This window comes from Haematobia irritans, chromosome 1, assembly GCF_050003625.1.
Source record: "Haematobia irritans isolate KBUSLIRL chromosome 1, ASM5000362v1, whole genome shotgun sequence".
Classification (NCBI taxonomy): Eukaryota; Metazoa; Arthropoda; class Insecta; order Diptera; family Muscidae; genus Haematobia; species Haematobia irritans.
In genome coordinates, this window is record NC_134397.1 from 84,638,198 (window position 1) to 84,644,841 (window position 6,644).

At 29.3% G+C, this 6,644-nt stretch overlaps 2 long non-coding RNA genes across 2 annotated transcripts; one reads left to right on the plus strand and one right to left on the minus strand.

Moving 5' to 3' along the window:
• Positions 1-1,472: 1,472 nt before the first annotated feature.
• Positions 1,473-2,080, minus strand: LOC142239692 (uncharacterized). The gene is made up of 3 exons (XR_012723096.1): positions 1,952-2,080; positions 1,713-1,823; positions 1,473-1,591 (listed from the first exon to the last, which is right to left on the minus strand). It is a non-coding gene; the product is annotated as an uncharacterized LOC142239692 (long non-coding RNA).
• A 2,146-nt stretch (positions 2,081-4,226) lies between these two features.
• On the plus strand, positions 4,227-5,315 carry LOC142239695 (uncharacterized). Its single transcript, XR_012723097.1, has 3 exons — positions 4,227-4,525; positions 4,591-5,017; positions 5,082-5,315. It is a non-coding gene; the product is annotated as an uncharacterized LOC142239695 (long non-coding RNA).
• The last annotated feature ends 1,329 nt before the right edge of the window (positions 5,316-6,644 follow it).

The window sequence follows — 6,644 nt, forward strand, 5'->3', positions numbered from 1 at the left end:
GCCGTTAACTCGTTTTTAAAGGACTTTGACAGCATATGAAGAAAAAAAGCTGAGAAAGCGAAAAATTAAAATTTGCTTCCTAGAAGCAAGTACACAAAACCTACATTTAAAAGAGAATTGTGTCTTAAAAGTATCCTTACTTGTATTCTCCGCTTCTTTGGCTCGGAATCAATACCAAATTTTTTAAAGTAAAGACAAAATCTTTGGAACCGAGTATGCTTTTTTTCAGTGTACAAAGTGGTGCAGGGTATAATATAATATTTAGCCTTTCGTTACTTGTTTATTATTATTATCTTTTGGCATAAACTATAATAGAGAAAGTTTTTATAGAAATAAAGTACACAATATGCTTGCGCATAAAAATAATGCGCTAATGTTTTGAGTTCCAAATATGTAATTTTTACACCGAAACATATGACAAACAGTCTCTTTCGTTCGTTTATACGGCATTATAGGTCTAACTAATGTCATACACAGCCAATGCACAATTTTCGGTTTTATTTCCCACTTTTTCCCTATTGCCTTTTTGCACGAGTACAAGGCTAACATGGAAATTGACAATGTATTTACTATTAAACTCAGATGGACGTTTTTGAATGTCCCTTCGAATATGACAAGAACAGTCGCTTTTCTTTATAATTCTTACCACTTCCATTTTTATATTGAGTTTACGAAAATATTATTCATATTCTACCCGAAGGCACACAGTTTGTAGTAGATATACTATATATCTAAAAAAATCAGCAGTGCATGGTAAAGAAGCTAATTTGTCTTTACGCCGTGAATTTTCGACAGTGGTGTGGTAATTTTTTAAATGTAATCAGTGTGATATTTTAATAATATCAGTGTAATCAGTATGATTTTGAAAATCCAAAAAAGTCTGCAATTTTTGAATAATTTTCTACGTCAAAGCTAAATATGAAAAAAACGTTTTTTATTTAGAAAATATTTCAATAATATTGGCGAATTTTTTTTCAAATGAATTAAAGAATGCATAATTTTGATAAGAATAATGCTCTTCTGTGTGAATATACACAGAAAAAAAAGTAAACTACATTATGGGAAAATGAGCGATCTCGTGCGAAAATTGAACTTAATTGTATTCCAAATTTTTAGATTCATTAAATTAACGAAAATTTTACGACATTTTTAGATATTTACTTACCATTTATGAAATGCATCTTTCTCGAAAAGAAAAAATGAACTAAAAATAAAGAAAAAATCTTTGAAAAGTGTACGAAAAACTTCTTCTGTTTTAGTTAGAATTGAACTAATTTGTATGTCATTGAAATTTTACTGCCATTTAGTTCATAAATTTTTGAGACATACTTGGAATAAAGAAAAAATCCTAGGGCTGGGGAAACTTTCTTACAAAACAAAATAAATTTTTCGTAATAAATATTAGTTCATTTTAGCATCAGTTTTGCAACAGACTTTTTGTTCTGTGCACAAATTTCAAGGCCGAATCGCCAAACTGTAAATACAAAATGATTTTAATGAAAAGTTTATTAAATTATGTAATATTGACAAAAATCTCTCGCCAAGCAATCTCTTATTTCATGTATGAGTAAATATAGTGCTCACAGTTATGCTTTCGTCCGTGAAAATAAAATAAAGTAAAAATAATATAAAATCATATGACTTCAGTAACACATTTTAAAAAATTTTATAGGATATATAAATGATTCCAAAGAAAACAATATTTGTCTTACCTCTTTGCCACTTCGTCTCGAATTTGTTCAATTTCTTCAAGGAAGTGATATGTGATAAAAAATATTTGCTTGGAAACAACCATTGAGTACATTCGTCCGTGTTTATATTTTCTATAAATAAACAGTAAAATATTCGTTTGAAACTGGAAATATTTTGGAATTCCCTGAAAATTACAATACGACCAATTCTCACACAAATTATAATAGTTATAGCAGAAGAGTGGTTGGTTGCCACTGACCTTCTAAGATAAAATCCATTGCCATTCTTGTTTCAAAGTATTTTCTAATACTTTGAAGCAATAAGCATTTACAAATTAATGTCAGAACGGCTGTATTTAATAAGAGCTTTGTTAGTATATTTTGAAAAAAAAAAACAAAACAAATAATAATTTTATAAGATTTAGTTGCTCCTTAGATTAATTACAAAATACTTTGGGTCTGTGTAAAAATGTTCTGTGTTTGTCAAATTGTTTAAAAGTATTTATCGTACATTGGAAAAAATAACCCTTTCCATTTCCCATTGCAATGCTTGCATAAGTAGGTTTTATTTTTCATTGAATTTTTGTATTCCCGGGAAGGCGGATAATTCAAATTTCACGCACAGAAAAAACATATTATAACATATTTACCGCAGCCATTTAATGTTTTTTAGGGCATATAATTGTCGAGGAAACCATGTATTTTGGTCGGCAAATGCTACGAACATGTTATTTTATTTGAGACCGCCGTTCGAGTCTCAATAAACACAGAATTACCATCAAATGTAACAGCTTCTACGTTTGAGGGTAAACATCATTTTTAACGTAAATATACACTTTACAATTTCGACGTAAACAAACGAATTGACAGTTGTAGGTCGATTTCATTGATCGTTTAAAATGCTCTGAAACAAAAATAGTACACTCATAGAAAAAAGTCCGCTAAAAACAGCAGTCGATGTCTGCTGTTATATTTTTGTACTTCAGGGACTAATGAACAACAATATATTAAATTTTTAGGTTATAAAATTTTCCCCAAAGCATATTTAAAAGCCAAAGGTAGTTTTTGATATATTTTTGCTCTGTAATATACTTACAAGCTCCTAAATACGATCAGCAAACATTTTGTTTGCTGTTATGCCTCAATTCTATAAATATTCAGACTTTTGGTCAAATACTATAGATATTCATAAAATATTGTGTTAATTATGTTAGGATAGCTCCTAAGTTGACATTTTTATTTGTTTCAGCCAAAATAAAACATGTTTTAGTGTAATCGAGCTTAAAAAATAGCAGAAAACGTTTGCTATTTCAGCAAACAGTGACTGCTGTCCCTTTTTCAGCAGACTTTCTGCTATTTTAGCAGACTTTTCTGGTGTCCCTACTAACAAATTTCTTTGGGTGTAATAGGAATACATAACAATATCTGAAAATATCATCTGAAGATGGAGAATTGTGAAATAACTTTAAATATATGTATGTAAATATTGATTTGCGTATTTTGGTATAAAAGCGATTGGTCCATATTTATCCAAACGACAAATTCTTCCAATCATAATAGAAGAGAACACTCTTCTATAGTACATTCAATACAAAATTGAGTTAAGGTTCTCGCCACTTATAAGAAACAAATTTTTTTTATTTGCGATTGCGATTGCCGGAACATGAAGGATTATGCCCATTATCAGTGTAATATTCAAGTTTTTGTAGAGTATTTATGGAGATAGATATCTGCGCTATAAGTAGACTACAATAAATAAAATAATAAAAAATGGAATTATTGTATTTCTCATTATAAAATAAAGCATACTCGTATAAAAAAAGTATGTTTTTCATAAGTTCCGGTTGAAAAAATATGTGTTTCCATTTGGATTTTTTTTAAATATAATGTTCTTAAAATAACATATAATATTTGGAACAAATATTTTATTATCTTAGAATATGTTTTGTTTGGGATATCAATGTTTCATAAATATATTATGTGTGGATGAAAACATATAATAATCTAAAAATTTCGTGTAAACAAATATATTGTTACGAATTTGATATTTCTAGATTTAAGTTTATTTAAATTAGTTTCCGTTAATTTAAATTTCAAATTGTAACGATAAAATTACGTCATAACTTGTTAGAGTCATTTCTTTATTTTCTAGTACTTTTCTAGACATCTTTTGTGTTCTTACCCAATAAACACAGGATGAGCGTTTTTCAAATGCAACAACTTTTCAGTTTGAGGGTAACTATAATTATCAACATAAATTCAACTTGACTTGAAACAGCTCATATTCAATACATCTTCAAATTGTTTGCGAATTACTTCCAATTTGCCAAAATGTTGACGAAATCTTTGAAAAGGGGTTGAAGATAATATGAGAAAACTTTGACAAAACACTACCCTAGGTTAGGTTAGGTTATGTGGCAGCCCGATGTATCAGGCTCACTTAGACTATTCAGTCCATTGTGATACCACAGTGGTGAACTTCTCTCTTATCACTGAGTGCTGCCCGATTCCATGTTAAGCTCAATGACACTACCCTAAAATGCAACGAAAAAACCATGTGGTTTTCAATACTTGTTTGTGCAACGAAGTTCGTGGTCAATTGAAAGAAATAAAAAACATTTTAGACAAAAAACTGAATTTACTCCAAATAGTTTCTAATAATACGTAAGTGAAAATAAAAAAATGATATGAAACTTTAAGGAAGACACTAAATTATATCTCTTTGCCGAAAACTAAAATTATGGATTCTACGTTCTTTAAAACATTAAAAAACTGACCGATGAAAAAATGTTGGACAAGTAACTGGAACTGCTTCAAATAGTTTATAATAATTGGTAAGTCAATATGAAAAATTAAATCAACACTTTAGAGAAGTCACTAAATTTAAATCTCATTGCAGAAAACTAAAATATTTGGATGCTGCATTCTTGGAAACATTAAGAGGTTGACCAATGAAAAATGATGGTGGCTTATCGAAAAGAGAAAGTTTCCATAAATCAAAGTACAATGAATTAAACTTGGTATTTATGCTTTTCCATATCAACTACTGGGTGATAATTCGCATCACGCCTATAGTTTAATTTACATCGCATCATCGGTTTAATTTGATATTTTGTGAATTGAAATTGCTGGGAATTTATTCTAACTCTCTAGTCATCAAGTTCCTTGCTAATTTCCCGAATTTTAATGAGTTTTACAAGAATTTTGTGACACCAACGTTCTTGAGGAATTTTGTGGGTTTCAATACATTTTGTGCCACGAAGTACGTGGTCAGTTATTTTTATTGACATAAAACTGAAATTAATCCAAAACGGTAATTATAATTGGTAAGTCAAAATAAAAAGTGAAATGAAAACGTAATGGAAATCACAAAACTCGATTGTTTTGCAGAAAACTAAAATCATTGGATATTATATTCTTGGAAGATGTTGACCGGTGAAAAAATGATGAAGGAAACAACAAAGAAAAGATTCCAGAAAATTTGCAAAGTGCAACAGTTCCTAAATCAAGAACTTCTGGATGAAAATGTGCATTACATCAATTTACATTCCGTCATCAGTTTGATATTTTGTGAATTCCTCTTGATGGAATCTATTCTAACACGCAGGCCAGTAAGTTCCTCGATAGTAATTATTTGAAATTGTCAGCATATTAATTAATAATTAATTAATTAATAGTTATGTGACACCAACATTATGGGGGAAATTATACATGAAAAATGTTTAAGTTATTTAAAGTTGTATTGATAGTTTTAGTTATTAATACCTTTAATAAGATAATTATGTTTTGATTGGTATTATAACATATTATTATTTTTTTTATATTGTTAATGTTATTTTTAATATTATTATATTTTTAACGAAAAAAATTAATAAAATGTACAAAATCACTAGAAATTTAGTGTTGACTTTCAGTAAGAACTGGGATTGACTTTCATGCAAATTGTGGTTAGAAAATATTTGCAGCAATATTAGTTTTTAATTTGTCTCACATTGAAAACTGTTTGAGAAATTATTGAGTAGCAATGCATTTCAATTTGAGGATTACAATTGAGAGATTATTGCTATTGTGTTGAATTTTACTGTTGAGGGTAATGTCTGTTTTTTGTTGAGAACGCGATTTTCTCAACAATTTCTCAACTTGAATATTACCCTAATCCTTTGAAAAAATGTTTGAAAAATTATTGCATTTTAGTATTTTTCAAACGTTTGTGTTTATTGGGTAGTTTTCCAATCGTTCATTGTAAAAGTAACACCTTTTGTTTTACTGTTATAATTATCGGTAATATGACCAGAATGCACTAGCCAAGATAAGAATAAGCCTAAAAGTATGTGTGCCATATCACCTGTAAAATAACGCCCCATAGAAAGTTCTAGATGGCCGAGACAATGAACATAAGTCGATATGTGCGATGTCGTCCGTGCGACATCTACAAGGTAGTAGCTTAATCTCGAAGGTTGTAGGCCAATTAGCGAGAACATTCGAAATCGTCATATTTCGGTATATAAACCCCTAGCGGAGAGAGCAGTCAAGTCAGTCGTAAGCTAAAGTTTATACAGTACACATCGTAGAGCAAATAAGTGAAACCAATCAGTTAAACAAATAAATTGTAGATTGTCGTTATTTGAAAAGAACTGTGTTTTAATTATCGGGTAATTAAATACGCCTCAATATAAAAACGTAACAATATGTTGCGATATCTTATTTAGAGAGTGAGAGGGATCGAATGATAGCAATTTGTGGTTGCTGTAAAACGTACAAGGACGAAAAAGAATGTTTGTATGCTTCGGTGTAAAAATTATATGTTTGCAACATTATTTTTAAGTGCAAGCATATAAAGTTAATAAACTGGCATAACATGTTTGCGACATACATGTTAATATGTTAGAACATATTATGTTTGGGACATACATTTTTTTTTAATATAATATGTTAACATATATTAATTTACAC